At 40.5% G+C, this 16399-nt stretch overlaps 1 long non-coding RNA gene across 1 annotated transcript; it reads left to right on the top strand.

Moving 5' to 3' along the window:
* Positions 1-11205: 11205 nt before the first annotated feature.
* Positions 11206-15654, top strand: LOC128118775 (uncharacterized). The gene is made up of 3 exons (XR_008221312.1): positions 11206-11396; positions 14735-14804; positions 15000-15654. It is a non-coding gene; the product is annotated as an uncharacterized LOC128118775 (long non-coding RNA).
* The last annotated feature ends 745 nt before the right edge of the window (positions 15655-16399 follow it).

Genomic DNA, 16399 nt, shown 5'->3' with positions numbered 1-16399 from the left:
GCGTGCAGCTTCCCATCCCTGCATGCCTTTCCTCTGCCAACCCTGAGGCAGCCACAAAGACCAGCATTAGTGGGCAGCAGACAGCACTCTTTTCTGTACTCTCACTTAGTCTGCGATATACTTTGAGCTGAATGAGACGTAGATCCAACTGGGCTTTTCAATATCTGAAAGTCAGGTTGTCCACCAGCCTCCAATTATCTTGGAGACCGTGGAATCTGCTTTGATTGCCATCTACCTCAGTGAAATTGGAACTAAAAGGCTAAATTTCAAGGTAATTTAAGACAAAAATTGCCAGTGTCCCACTTCCCTCTATAGGGTCAATAAATCTAAATATCTAAATTAGCTGTTTAATGATTTTTGCTGTGGCTTAATAAGAGAGTACTTTATTGTTTGATAGCCTTAGCATTAGATCAGGTTTTTGACATCCTTTTTGCTTAGTGTTATTAGAAAAAAAAAAAAAAAAAAAAACAGTGAATGGCTAACAGCCTCATTAAAATACCAGTGGAGGCCCAAGAATATGTACATACATCATGTACCGCGATGGCATTGGCATGATGCATCAACAGCAATGCAATGCACAGAGGAAAGTCAGGCATCAGAATTTTTGCCAGATTAAAGAGCAAATGGCCAGTGGGGACAGATGAGAAACTAATGGGTCACAAGCACGTCTCCATCAGCAATGAGCAGCTTATGAAAGGTCAGAAACAGCTGGGTGCTCCCCCGGCCGTTTGCCTAATGGCTCAGAGAGCCAAGGACACCAGTATACACACGTGGGGTTTGTTTTAAGAATTGGCAAGATGTGGGCTTTTCACTTCTTGACCAAGCTTCTAATCAATTCCTCACATTTGCAGGCAATACATGATTACAGCTCCAGGAGCAGTTGGGAGGATGCTGTTCTACTTCGTGAAAATTAGTCCCTAGAGTAATATGACTGAGCAAAAATTACATAGAAAAAGGATGATGCAAATATGCTTGAGGATACCCATGTAGCTTTGGGATAGGCTGTTTCCCCCATACCCCAAACTGAGAATTAGACACAAATATAAATCAAATCTTATTTATACAGCATTAGTATTTAGTACTATCATTACTAAGCATAATAATGTTACTCTAACATGTCATCTTATAAACACTCGTATGAAGTGGTCTATATTTGTAGCATGAATTTTAAAAGGTCTTATTAATAAAAACAAGTCCAGAGCCAGGTATCAGGGTGAATGCTGAAAGATCAGAGAGACAGAACACAAGCCACAGCTAACCTCATCTCGCTAACTTCTCAGCTGATCTTGTTTCCTCAGACTGAAAGTCTCTGAGTCCTCATTCGAATGGATCTCAGCTGTACTGCTGCTAAAAGCTTAACAACCCTCTGGTTCCTGGTCCTCATACCTTATATACCTTTCTGCTTCCTGCCATCACTTCCTGGGATTAAAGGCATGAGTTACCATGCCTGGCTGTTCCCAGTGTGGCTTTGAATTCACAGAGATCCAGATGGATCTCTGCGTCCAGAATGCTAGGATTAAAGGCATGTGCTACCACTGCCTAAATCTATATTTAATATAGTGGCTATTCTGTTCTCTGACCCCCACATAAGTTTATTGGGGTACACAGTATATCAACCACATATATTCATCAGAATATTTAGAAGCTAACAATTTCAGAAGACCCAAGACTTAAAATATTCTATATAATGAATACATTTTAAAATAATATACAACTTGAAGCTGTATTACAAGAAAGGGAAAATCATTACCACTAAGTGACAAATAGCTCTGCCTGTTGATTTTGCTTCATACATTAAAACTTCATACGACTATAGTGATTTGTGGATTGTCAGCCATTGGGCACCATTCCTGAGATGATTTCATTACATCTCACTTTTACATATTTCTTTTACTTTATTAAAAAATCCAAGTCCAAGAGATGCTTCCTTGGAGTATATGATTTCATAGATTGGCAAGAATCTCAGGGGAAGAAGCAAACTCACCTATGGAGTCACATTTAGACGTCCAGAAGAATTGAAGGCCACCCCTCTGTGAAGCAGAGAGGCCTGCATTGTCCTGACATACAACAGAGCACAGGCAAAGAGGCAGAGGGACAGGGATGTGCTGGAATGATGACGGAATGTCGGGAGACTCATCAAGAGCTTGACTCTAAGGAGAAGATCCGGAAGGCATGGCATTCATCAAGGACAGGGAGCAGGTGTCAGGAGGAAAAAGAACATGCTGCAAGAAACCCAATGTTCAGTCTCCAGTGACAGTTAAAGATGACAATGGAAGGGACAGTAAAAATTCAGTTCAGCCCTATTCACAGAGATGGCAAAGTCTCGAGGAAATAGACAAGGTGGTTACAGTGTTTAACTGCCAGAATCAAATAGATCCCATGTATACAGTGACTTCAAGTGTGGGAATGCCCCCAAGTACCATACATGACCCACAGGAGTCATGGAACAAGTTAATAGAGAAGAGTGATGCCAGGAGCAGAAAAGAGGAAAGAATGGAGGAACAGGAGGTAACCATCTCACAAGATCTACACATAATGCACCCTAAGGGTCATGGGTGGGGTTCAGTGCATATCTGAACATATCTAGAAGGATAAAGCCTTAGGAGTCCTTTCTTTCCATAAGATTATATCAGAGAAGTCTATGGCTATAAAAAGTTAAGTAACTGGATATTCATTTACAAACTAAATTCCCTTATGCTAACACAAATCACAAACAAGCCAAAGGATAGAATTGTTAGGAAATTGAGTTCAAGAATCGGTAGGACTTTGCATAATTTTCAAGATAGATAATCTAAAGGTGTTTCTTTTGTTCTTTGCTTTTGCAATATGTCCACTATGCTATTTAGTGATGGGAAAATACCAGGAGAGGGGAACAGGAAATTTCTATGAAGCTGAGTTGTTGTTCAAGTGTCTGACTAGATATTCACTCAAATTGAAGAAGGCAGGAATGGATATTGAACAAAAATCACCAAAGGAATGGAATCAGTCTCAGGACGATGTGATATAACAGAGACAAGAATGATGTGGCTGGAGAAGGAAGGAAACACAAGCAATTCCAATGCTCTGGGAGTGCAAAGATAAAGTATTTTCACATGTCCTTTAGATTATCCACTTCATATATAACTCCTGACAGAGGAAGAACACTTTAATCTCAAGATCATTTTAGAGATCAGAAGCCAGATTTCTGGTAGATTGGGGACTTTGTGAAAGATAAGCAGAATGGCAGAAGAGGAGACATGTGTGGTGATATATTGTGTACCCCAATAAAGCTTACCGGGGATCAGAGGACAGAGCCGGCTACTAAATTAGACATAGAGGTCAGGCAGTGGTGGCACACACCCTTAATCCTATCACTCAGGGGGCAGAGATCCATCTGTCTGTGTGTTCAAGGCCACACTGGGCTACACGAGAGAACCAGAACCAGGCAGTGGTGACACACGCCTTTAATCCCAGAAAGTAATACAGCAGGACACAAAAAGGTATATAAGGCGTGAGGAAACAGGAACTCGCTCTCTTGAGGCTGAGGATTTCATAGAGGTAAGCAAGTGACTGGCTGTTTTGCTTCTCTGATCTTTCAGCTTTCACCTCAATATCTGGCTCTGGGTTTTTTATTATAAGGCCTTTTAAGATTCGTGTTACAGAGATGAGAGAGAGAGAGAGAGAGAGAGAGAGAGGGGGGGGGAGTGTAGCATGAATCTTAAAAGGTCTTATCAATAAAAAACAAACCCGGAGCCAGATATTGGTGTGAACGCTGAAAGATCAGAGAGGCAGAACACAAGCCACAGCTAACCTCACCTTGTCAACTCCTCAGCTGATCCTGTTTCCTCAAACTGGAAGCCTCTGAGTCCTCATCTGAATGGATCTCAGCTGAACTGCTGCTAAAAGCCTAAAAGCTTAAAAAGCTAAAGTTCCTGTTCCTCATGCCTTATGTACCTTTCTGCTTCCTGCCATCACTTCCTGGGATTAAAGGCATGTGTCACCATGTCTGGCTGTTTCCAGTGTGGCTTTGAACTCACAGAGATCCAGATGGATCTCTGCCTCTGGACTGCTAGCATTAAAGGTGTGTGTGCCACCATTTTCTGGTCTCTATGTCTATCCAGTGGCTGTTCTTTTCTCTGACCACAGATAAGTTTATTAGGGTGCACAATATATTGGGGGACATAATATCACCACGAGAGAGAGAGAGAGAGAGAGAGAGAGAGAGAGAGAGAGAGAGAGAGAGAACAAGCACATGCATACATATGGGTGCCTGTAAGGCTGGAGGAGGGCTCCAGATCCCTTAGAGATGGAGTTACAGGCAGTTGTCAGCCACCTGAACAGGGTACTGAGGCCTGAATTTGTGTCCTCTCAAAGAGCAACAAGCATTCTTAGACCTAACTGCCGAGCCACCAACTCACCTGTGCTATTTGTGGTCATGAAAGTTCTAGTTGAAATGAGTATGTTATGTCTATAATAGAAGCCAAACAAGTGTTTTTCAGAATGAATACATGCCTGTCAATTGTAAAGTGTTGCACCAGAAATTTGAGGACAGGAAGAGTTTCAGAATAACAGAAGAATAAAGCTAAGAACGTGAAAAACTTTTCAGTTGGAGATTAAAGAATTAAGAATTTGTAGTGGTGCTGGATTATGGAGTTCTGGGATTTTCCCACATAATTCAAATTGTCTTACATACAAATAGTAATATCTTAATAGAAAATTTGTTTCTCTTCAAGGATTTCTGCTCCCATTATAATTTGAAAATTAAAGAATTAATGGCAATGGAAATTTTTTATTCAACATTTTAATGAAATGATGCTTCATTAATCTTTAATGTATGTAGATAAAGTTCAATTGCTCTATCTTTTTTAAAGGAATGTTTTAAAATGAAGTTCTATGAATCTGTGTGTGTAAAACTCAAATAATGAGAATTTGAAGTCATAGTCATATTCAGAGCTATTCTTTATGGACCTATTATCAATTTTCTAGTCCTGTCTATAATTCACAAAGACAAGGATGTTTAGGCTAAGTGAATTTTAATGACATCCATTGTTTTTTGGAAAACATCTCAGTTTTGGCAACAAAGGAATATTCTATTATATAAGAGGATGATATCATGCTAGGAGCTGCGAGCTTTCTTTTTTAGTTTCAGTGTTGAGTCCAAACTTATTATCTAGTCTATAAGATATTTTCCTGTTAAGATATGGATAGTAACTAGTAAAAAAAAAGTGACCATTTTTAAAAACCCCAAATTTCAATTCTAACATTTAACATAATGTTCTTTAGAACAATTTATGGCCAATATATATATATATATAAAACACTGTATATACAAATGTACTGTCTTTGGTATCAAAGATTTTTCAATATTAGAAATATGAACTATGCTCTCTGACTTATTTAGTTCATTTCTAAAACACAATCAAGCACTAGTCTATGGAACGTCCTTTCCCAAAAGGAATCCATTTGTCACTGTCTTAAGAGAACATCAGTCATGAGGTATTTCTAATACGATGCATTTATAAAGTCATCCTTGTTCAGATCTGTTCCTTGTTTCTAAATTTATAGTACAGAATGAGTCCTTCATTGTACCACATATAAGTACCATGGATATTGTATTTTTCTTTTGCTTCACTGTGGATATCATCCTCTCACAGTTAACAATCCATGTCAACCAGGATGCTGTGAGCTCAAAGGGTATTCTCTGTAATTATTTAAAACTTTCATTGAGCCAAACCAAATATGATTTTTGAGAGGTAAAATCAGTTCCTCTGGACCATGACGAAACATGGGGACCTGAAGCAGACAGACAACTTTCCATGAAAGAATTTTCAGTGACCCTTAAGTGTGCCTTGGCATCACACTGTACTAAGCTATCTGTTACTAGCTAACCAGAATCTTGTGCATGTTATGTGATGTACTTTAGTTTTGCATTATTATGATTAGTAACTATGGGGCTATGTACTTCACTGCATGAAAGATGGAAAGATACAGGTAAAACAACTTATTGAGGCTTATAGATATTTGCTGGAGGCACAGGTTAGAAGCCAGATTCCCTCAGTTTCCTATTTTGATCTATTAGAGCACATTTCCCCAAAGTAATCATACATATATCTGATTCAGAGTATGAGTCCATTTTGGCTCAGTATTACACTTACCAGATTTTCCCCAGAAAATATTTCTGACAATTGTTCCCACCAGAATTTTTATTTTGCCGTCAGTCTGACTTGCCTTAATATGATTATCAGACACCAGGTTCTTTACAAATAATTATTCCTGATTAGCAGGAAAAGAACTGCATGTGCCTTCCAGAACACACAGCAGTTGGCTTAATCCTGTTCTTTTATTTAGAGTGAATAACTTCCCTTTGAAGTGTTTGCAAAGCGGGCAGTATGTAGAATGAACAGTGATTAAGACATTTTAATAGCAAGTTCAGGGAGTCATGCCATTACAGAGTCTAGGTCATGTAGATCCCCCAAACAAAAAATAAATAGGCTTATCAACCTTTCCTAATTCCATGTACATGTTCATTTTGCTAGAAATATACTTTCAGTTTGCTTCAGATCTTTATGTTGTGTTTTAATGGGTTCATTAATTTATTGATTGGTTCATTTAATGACTTCATCAGAGGCACTAAAGGAAATAACATTTATATGCAGGCAAAACCAATCTTTCACTGCACAACAGAACCCATGCTATATACTGGGTATGTGAAGACAAGTAAACAGGATCCCATCCCCAGAGGAGCAACTTATGACTGAACAGTGAGAGGATGTTGTTCAGTGTGCCATGGAGACACGCAAGCAAAATTAACTCCAGGGATATTGGAGGCAGGACTAGAAGTTAGAGGTGATGCTTGAGCAGTCTTGATAGACAAATAAGAAATTAATCTGCTCAAGAAAGCCAGAACAATGCCCATGGGAAGACAGCTTGTTTGCAAGAGCATGGGAATAGAAAAGAACATGGCGAGCATGGGGAATTGAAAGTAAGGGAGGGGCCTACAACAAAGAAACTGGGCTTGGTAAATTAGGGTCAGCCACAAGTGGCACTCAAAGAAATCTGACTAATTCTTAAGCAGTAAAGTCAAAATAACCTTGTAGTAACAACAGGTTATCAAATTTATGGTTGAAAAGGGCTCTGTGTTCACTGGTTTCTGAAGCAGATAGTTGGGATGGTTTGGGAGGATTGTTTGAGAGATGCCATATTCAAAGCTGTTTGCATTAACTTGAGGTTAAAAAAAAGCAATCATATGTTCTCAGGCTGTCTCTAGATAAGTGTTTCACAACCTGTGGGTCAAGACCCCTTTGGGGTCACATATAAGATATCCTGCATATCAGATATTTGCAGTATGATTCATAACAACAAAATTGCAGTTATGAAGTAGCAACAAGATAATTTTGTGGTCAGGGATCATCACGACATAAGAAACTGTATTAAAGGACCACAGCATTAGGAAGCTTGAAAACCATTTCACTAGAGGGAAATGTAGCATTTTTAACTACTTTATTCTTTTCTTTTCTTTATTCAGACACTGGTCTCCATATTAGCCCCTCATATCTTGCCTGACTCACTCGTCTCTTAGGTTTTGCTATATTGTCTAGTTGCCAAGGATTGCCAGAAGTATTTAAATCAAAACACCAACTACTTGAAGTGAATGAAAAATAACTTAGAGGTTTTCAAGATGGGAGCCACTCTTCAAGTGGTGTTTCATTAATAAAAATCTATCTATCTATCTATCTATCTATCTATCTATCATCTATCTGTATCTATATATCATCTATTTATTTATCTAACTGTATCTATATCATTTGTGTAACCATATATACACCATGTTATATACTCTCTATATGCTATGTATACACAGAGTACATAGCATATGTGTATATATATATGTATATATATGTGTGTATATATATATATAGGGGACACAAAAAATTGAGAGAAGCCGGGCGGTGGTGGCGCACGCCTTTAATCCCAGCACTCGGGAGGCAGAGCCAGTTGGATCTCTGTGAGTTCGAGGCCAGCCTGGACTACCAAGTGAGTTCCAGGAAAGGCGCAAAGCTACACAGAGAAACCCTGTCTCAAAAAACCAAAAAAAAAAAAAAAATTGAGAGAAAAAAATTGAGAGAGGGAGTATTTGGGTACGAGGGACATAGTACCCATTACTAAAAATGATTCTTGTTTTTGCAGCATATAGGATAGTGGTAGAAATGCTATATGATTGTATTACTACTGTTGATTCTTATAATTTGAAAAATCTGTTTTAGGGTTTTAGCACTAGTCAGTTTGTAATCACATAATTAATACTCACTCACAGTATGTCTTAGGCATTGTTCCTAAGCACATGTATGTACACAGTGGCAGAAATATTCAGTGGCCTGATGTTTGCTCTATAGGCTGGAGTCAGGGCAAAGCTTTAAAAGGGAACTTGTTTTAATTATTGTACTGTCAACAAATGTCATTGTGTCTGCTCTGATTAGTCTGGCTAGCTTGCTCCAGGGATTCCCTGTCTCAGACTCCCTTGTGCTGGGATTACAGGTAGGTCATCACGTTTACACAGCTCTTCTGTGGGTCCTGGTGTGTATCAAACTCTAGTCCTCAGGCTTGGATGGCAAGACCTTTATTGGGTGAGCTAACTAAGCAGCCCTGACAGTTTGCTCTTGAGCCTCTCAACGTAGTGCTGAAGTGTTGTGCAGTATTCCTAAACACAGGGAGGCTGTAGGAGGGAGGCATGGCTATTAGTTAATTCCCAGTCAGGCCTCGTTTGTGGTGCTGCTGACTGGTTTTCATTTATTTCATTGCTGAAGTCCGCAATCATACGGAACACAGGGTCGTTAAATAGAACCACACAGCACAAAGTTATGTATTGATTGACCAAAATACGAGTTGTTTCTGCAGGCTCCAAGGTACCTAAACCTACTTCTAGGAGGAACAAATTCATCATCTACCAGATCATGGTTTACAGAAAAGAACTAATGTGAATAATGGGAATTGACCATACACTTTAAAAATACGGTTATGATATTATAAACATTTCAGGGTTGGTAGCTGGAATTAGTTTATACTTGTGTTTGGTTTGAAAATGCAGGTGAAATATTGAGATGGACTGTTGGAGAGAACATTTTTAAGGATACAGTCAACTGTTGAAATTTTAAAAGAGAATTGGTATATTCGATACTTTCCTATTGCTGTGATAAAGCACTATGATCAAGGAAGCTTATGGAAGGAATGGTTTATTTGGTGTACAGTTTCAGAGGGATAGGAGTCCAGTGTGGTGGGGGAAGCATGGCAGCGGGCAGACATAAGAGTCTGTAGCTAGAGTTTTCCTACCTGGCCCACAGTCAGGACAAATCTCTCTCACCTGCCAGTCCCACAGCCGCTCAGACCCGACCAAGTAAACACAGAGACTTATATTGGTTACAAACTGTATGGCCATGGCAGGCTTCTTGCTAACTGTTCTTACAGCTTAAATTAATCCATTTCCACAAATCTATACCTTGCCACATGGCTCATGGCTTACCGGCATCTTCACATGCTGTTTGTAGCGGTTGCTGGTAGTGTCTCTCTGACTCAGCCTTCCACTTCCCATCTTTATTCTCCTCCTTGTCCCGCCTATACTTCCTGCCTGGCCACTGGCCAATCAATGATTTATTTATTGACCAATCAGCAACACACTTGACATACAAACCATCCCACAGCAGGAGTCAGAGCAAGAAGATAAGAACTCACATCCCCGACAGCAGTTATGGAGCAGACAGTGTGCACAGGAAGTGAGGTCGAAGTCTGAACACTCAAAGTAACCCTCCCCCACCATGTGCTTCCTCAATCTCCAAAGGTTTCTCTTCTTCCTCAAATAGTATGACCAACTGGGGACCAAGGGTTCAAATATTGAGCATTGAGGGGCATTCTCATTGAAACTACTTCTATAACCCCAGCATTTGGAACACAGAGGAAGAGGTGTGGCCACTGGTGGGTTGCCCTTGTTCCAGGAGATCCCCTCCACACCCATGAAATGGGGGCAGCATATAGATCATGTATTTTGTTTGTCTGAATTGGTTGTGGCTGAGGACAGACAAGGATCAACAACTACATTTACGAGTTAATACTTGTAATAAATAATTATAATGGGGAGTGACCAGAACAAAGGTCACATTCTTGTTCAAGAAAATATTTTGTTAAAAAAATTACACTTTACATTTAGAACATAAGCATTCATTTGCTTCTTCCATCAGGAAACTAAGAAGTAATTAACAGAAGAATAAACCATCGTGGACTCCTGGCATGCAAAATTACTTTCCTTTCATGGATAGAATGTAATTAAATGCAAGCCGTTTTTAATTATAAGAACTTGAAGACTTTTATTTTGTTTGCCTCATTTTTGGAACTAGCAGGAGTTGCTGGTTAAATGCTCTATTTTTTTTTGAAACACAAATTTCTTGTTCAACTCATTAATATTATTTTTGTTTTTTGAGATTCTTAGTTATATATTATGGCTTTTAGAGAAATATTTGCATGATCCAGAGAGGCAAGTTTTGACTCAGAGATTAATCATCTGAAAATAATTTTCTTTTCCATTTTACATATATTTTTACAAAGGTGAGCGAGGGCAAATCTTTACTTTCAGAGAGGAATAGAGTGAGGCCCAAAGAAATGAGGGGAACTTGATAGTGGGGGGTTGGGACATTCTTTGGACTAAAGAGGCACTACACTGTGCAAATCAGAGGTCCCTTCTAATGTTATTGAGAAGCCTCGGAGAAACCACAGCAGTTCCCAAGAGCCCAGGTTCCTGTGTGGAACTTCTGTAGTGGATGGATGGCTCAGCTACTCTGCTCATACCCGAATCACCCGGCATCCTTACAAAATCTCCTCTGCCTCCTTGTTTGTTTGCTCTCTGTGCCATCAGAACTCAGCTGTGCACATGCAATGGTTGCAGAGGTAGGAGCTTTTCAGGACTACTAAAATATGAGCCCCAGGAAAAGGAAGAGGAGTAAGCCCCAGTGCCCATCAATTAGCCACGTGCCAGGAAACTTCAGCATGTTGAACATTTCTGCCTTCACTAAAATCTCTGTTTTAAATATTACTCTTCACCAGCGAGGGATATAAAAATTGGAAAGAAGATTATACCTTTTGTCATGGTGTGGTGGGTGGTGACTTCCCAGAGTGCAATAGGTGACTTTCACGGAGATGAGGCAATTATTTGCCTAACCCTCTGTGCCAAGTACACTGCCTTCCTTTGAGATGAAGAGGTTCAAATATTGTACAATTAACTGCTATCAGCTATTGTGTGTGATTCATCCCCTCTGAAAGAAAGAAGCAGGATGCGTAAAGAATTTTTTTAAACAGTTCTCAATTTGAAATGCAACAGGGAATCCATCCTGAACCGGGAGCAGGCCTTCAGACCCTGTGGAATGCGTAAGCAGGTGACTCAGAGTGGGATGAGAGCAAGAGGAAGAAGGGAAGTCTAGGCTTTTCCTCCAGCTTACAGATCACGTTGTTGGGAGTCAAGTTGTCCAGTTTTTATTTACTTATTCTAGAAATCTCCAACTATGACACTTCAAAATACCCTGAAATTCATTCTGAGGGAAAAAAAAAATATTTTAGTGGAGTTGGGGAGGAGTGATGTGGGCACTTCAGATATCAGGCAACGTCTGCAGGTTTTCTTTGCTATTGGAGTTCTCAAGTGGCGTGTTTCCTTTGAAACGGCCTTTAAACAGCTATGTTCCCAGTGCCTTCATTTCATTCTGATAAAAAAAATAATGTCTCTAAAGCTCAGTTCTCATGTGTGCTTGGAGTGCTTGCCAACGTTTGTAATATTATTCTAAGGAACAGTAAAATCTCATGTCTCCCAGGTAGGTCTGGAGTCCGTAAGATATACATTTCCCTGTAAGAAATATTGTTGCTTGCTTAAATGTGTGAGGGAATGTGTGTGTGTGTGTGTTGTGTGTGTGTGTGTGTGTGTGTGTGTGTGTGTGTGTGTGTGTGTGTATGTGTGTGTGTGTGTGTGTTGGTGTATGTTTACATGTCTGTTTGAGAGTATAGAGGCCAGAAGATAACAACAGATGTCATCCTTAGGGCCTTAGGAATACTGTCCACTTCCACTGAGACAGTGTTTCTCGTTGGTCTGGAGCTCATGAAGTTAAATTAGACGAGCTGGCCCGCAAGCTCCCGGGATCCTTCTGGCTCCCCTCCCTCTAGTTTTGGGAATACAGGCTCATGTCACCAAGCCCAGCATGTATAATGGGCTCTAGGGATCAAACTGAGGCCCTCATGTCTGTGCAGGAACTTTATTGCCTGGCTCGTCTCTCTAGACTTACAATTGTAGTTGCTTTTTAAAATTAACATATCATTGATTTTCAAAGAAGTCTAGTGTGTGTGTGTGTGTGTGTGTGTGTGTGTGTGTGTGTGTGTGTGTGTGTGTGTAGCTTGGGGGACATTTTGGGAGTCTGTTCTCTCCCATCTTGTTTTGAGACAGGGTCTTTCTTGTTATTTCTGCCAATGCACTGTGCCCTCCAGACTATTATTCTCTTGACTCTGCTTCTCATCTTGCAGTAGGAGTGCTGGGATTGCAAATGCATGCAACTGCATCCATCCTTCTATGTGGGGTTTCAGGGATTGAACTCAGATGTTGTAGAATATTGTTTTAACTATGTGAAGGTATGTTGCATTTGTCTATGCTGCCTATGTTAATGAGGTAAAGATGTGTTACATTTGTTTGATTATGTAAAGATGTACTGCATTTATTTCACCTTGCCTGCCTAAGGCACCTAATTGGTCTAATAAAGAGCTGAACATCCAATAGCTAGGCAGAGAGAGGGATAGGCGGGGCTGGCGGGCAGAAAGAATAAATAGAGAAATCTAGGGTCAAGAAGAATGAGAGAAAAGAAAGAGGAGAGGATGAGGAAGAAGAGAGGGACACACCAGGTCCAGAAGCCAGGAGGCAGCCACCAGCGAGACCTAAAGACAGTGGGAAAGTAAGATATACAGAAAGAAAGAAAGGTTAAAAAGCCCCGCAGCAAAACATAGATAAAGAGAAACAGATTAACATAAGAACTAAGCTAGGGCTGATCATCCAAACCTAATACTAAGTCTCTGTGTCATGATTTGGGAGCTGGTTGGTGGCCTAGGCGAAAGCCTGCTACACTTGGATCCTAAGGATTGTGTGGCATGCACATTTACCTGCTAAGCCATCTCCCTAGCCTGGTAACTCTCTTTAGCTGTGAATAAAACTAATTAAGTAGAATAATTTTCTCCAGTGTATCATTGAACTTCATGGTAATGGTCCAAAAGAGTTTCTTTTATCGTAACATTTCTAGTGTTTAGGAGAGGCGGGATTTTGTGTGTTTGTTGGCAGGTGATTTAGGCTCTGTGGTGATTGTGTAGAACCCACAAAAGGTATATGATCTTCCTCTGCAGGATGGAAGTCAAAAGCAATGCCTAACACAGTCTGGTCCAGCTGTAGGCAGCTGACCTCTCACCTACCACTTTCCATGTACTCAGCTTTGTTCTAGCTGCTGAGTTCCTCACTCCAGTGCACTGGTCACTGAGGATCTGTGTTAGACAGTCCGCTGGAGGTACAGAACCAAACATTCTCTGTAACTACAGAAAGCAGTTTAGCAGCTTGGCTGACCTAACTAGAGGATGGATAACGCTACAGTAGCAGGATTCAGACAAAACCAGTCACTCAAGTAAAAGAACGTGGAAACTCTAGATTAGGAGGGGCCAGTGCTACAACTCCTGTCCCAGGCTGAAGGCCTGAAAGTTCTATGGAGAGTCACTGGTGTAAGTCAACGCTCAATGGCTGGTGAATCTGCTGTCAGATTCTTGCACGCATGTGCTGCCCCTCAGAATAGGGCCCACAGATACACAGATTCCACTTTTCCTCCTAGCCGTGACCTCAGCCTGTTACGTGGCTTCATTCACATTCAGGGCAGATGTTCTCTGTTTCCTTGAATCATATGTCAATAATCTCAGGAAATATCTGCTCCAAACCCACATACTTGCAAGCCTAGATTACCGATTTTCTAGGCAACTCTCAATTCAGTCAACTTGGCAGCCAGGATTAACCACCACAGAGCTTGATTACTTGCTTTTCCTTTGGACTATACTATCTTTTCCGGCTGATATTTAAATTGGCCATTTGTCAATTCTGATGGAGCCCACAAACTGTTAATATACTTCAACATGCTGATCATTTAAGATTAAGACCTTCAGAGCTGAGCCGATACTTGGTACCCTATAGCCCCGTACCCACTTACAGACAGTATCCAACAAAGTGGCAGAGGATTCCCTTTGTGTTTTATGACCCGAGTTTCACTAAGGAAACTCATAAATCAGAAAGAAAGCTTGAGAATATAGGTCCGCCTGTACAGACTTTGCTGCAAGCTATTTCCTACTCACCAGACCTAAAGGAAACCTCTTACAAGCTATTTTCTGGTCCCGGGGCCTATCATTTTCTGTACAATCATTGCCTCCCTGTGTCCAGAATCACCTGCATGCCCCAGCTTCCCTCCCCTTTCTCAAGTAAGTAAGTGAACTCTACTGCATTATACGGTAATCTCACCCTTGTGATTTTTCTCTGTACAGACTGACAATCTTTCCTGTCGATCTGTGTACATCAGCTCGTCCCACCAAATGCACATTTTTCCTACCTGTCTTTCTATAATTGCAGTGTACCCTGTACTTACTTATTTTGCAAATGTTATCAGTCTGACATCATTTTTGGTCTAAGGACTGGGGTTTTTATTTCTTCATTCCACAGAGTCACCACGGCACTGGCTCTCAGCAAAAAATCCTTTCATGAATGAATAACCACAGACCGGTAGTCCAAGGTATGGAAAGATTGGGGGCCATAAAGTTTTTCAGGGTCTCAGGCACAGCGTGTGATGAGGGTGTCAGAGCACTTAGGATTTGTCACTAAGGGACAGAATATTTTACAGTGTATGCAATTTATATTTCTCCCTTTCCAGGCAGGAGCATGTACTGATGTTTTATATTTTTCTCTCCATGGCTCTGTGTCCATACAGAGGGTGCTTAGGCTTGTTCTTGGATAAGACACATATCCCACTCTTATGAGCTACTTGAGTTGTTGCCTCCCAAGCTGATTCATCTGCAGCAGACGGACCCGTGTCTTCCCTATCATCGTCACCGCAGTCAGCTTCTCTCCTTGTTTACCCGAAATAAGAGCTAATCACAGCAATGTCAGTGTTTCCTCAGGGAAACTCGGGGACATGAATTCCACAGTGGCATCGGTGGCAAACTGGAAGAGTCTCCTGTCTTCTTCAAGCCTTCTCAATCTGACACAAACACAGAAAGATAATTGCCGTCGTAAATTCTAGTAGTGTTTACTAAGAGCTGGGTACTTGTCTCCAGTTCTATTAAAATGTACAACAATCCTGCACTGTATGGACAGCTCTCTTCATTGCCTTACTTTTGAAGGTTTGAGACACAGTTACTCAACTTGCCTAAGGCTATATAGAAAGTACCAGTGCCAGGAACGCCTTATCAGCAGGCTGTCCCTAGACTGAATGCTTTTAATCACTCCTAGGTGACAGGGTTTCTATCCTTTCTCATCTACAGCTTCTTCATGCATATGTATGAAATCATACCATCTTTGCCATTTCAGCAACAGCCTTCTCTAGTTCATGAAGCATTTTTTCTCTTGAATTGTAACAAATAACATTTTAAACAACTACTTTATGACTGTTTTTAAGATTTGTTAAATGATTATGTAATCCTTAGAAATAAACTTACTGCTTTAAAATTCCTTGGGTCTTATGGGTTATACTTTTAAACAAAGAGCATATGCTGTTTGCCTAAGTGCTGGTTAGACTGTTACATGTGTTTTTCGTTGATGTGTGATTTTTTTCTTAGATACCGTCTTCTCAACGGTCTTTACTAATGTAGTATTCTACTATTTCTGTCTTTTATGCTCTAATATCCATGGGAAATGCATTTCCTTGAAAGTCTGAAAGAACCGCATATACAATGTTTTTAAAAATTATTGGGCATTGTTGTTTGTGTGTGGATACAATGTGTGAGAAGGTGCAGGCATGCTACAGCAAGCGTGACGCCAGAGGCCAACTTTTGTTTCTCTCTTGCCAACTTGATATGCACTCTAGGGATAGAGATCAGGGGGGCAGGCTTTTACAGAGGCTACTTTTTCCTGCTGAGACGTCTCCTTATACTGACTACTCATGTAGTTACTTGCCCTAAAACCTAGCAACTATAACTACTAGTTATACTTACCTTTTTCTATTCATCTGCCAGCTTCTTGATTTTGAAATTCAGTCTCTGGGGCTCTTTGGTAAATTCTGTCTTGGTGAAAGGACTGGTGCTCATGATGTTTGTTTTCAGGGTAAGAATGAATTCTCACAGTATTTCACCCAAAGTGTGTACCCAAAGTGTGTGTGTGCTCCATGAACGC

Source organism: Peromyscus californicus, unplaced genomic scaffold (assembly GCF_007827085.1).
Source record: "Peromyscus californicus insignis strain IS unplaced genomic scaffold, ASM782708v3 Scaffold_22__1_contigs__length_63687245, whole genome shotgun sequence".
Classification (NCBI taxonomy): Eukaryota; Metazoa; Chordata; class Mammalia; order Rodentia; family Cricetidae; genus Peromyscus; species Peromyscus californicus.
The sequence above is the reverse complement of the archived record's forward strand: the minus strand, read 5'-3'. Positions and strand labels throughout refer to the sequence as shown.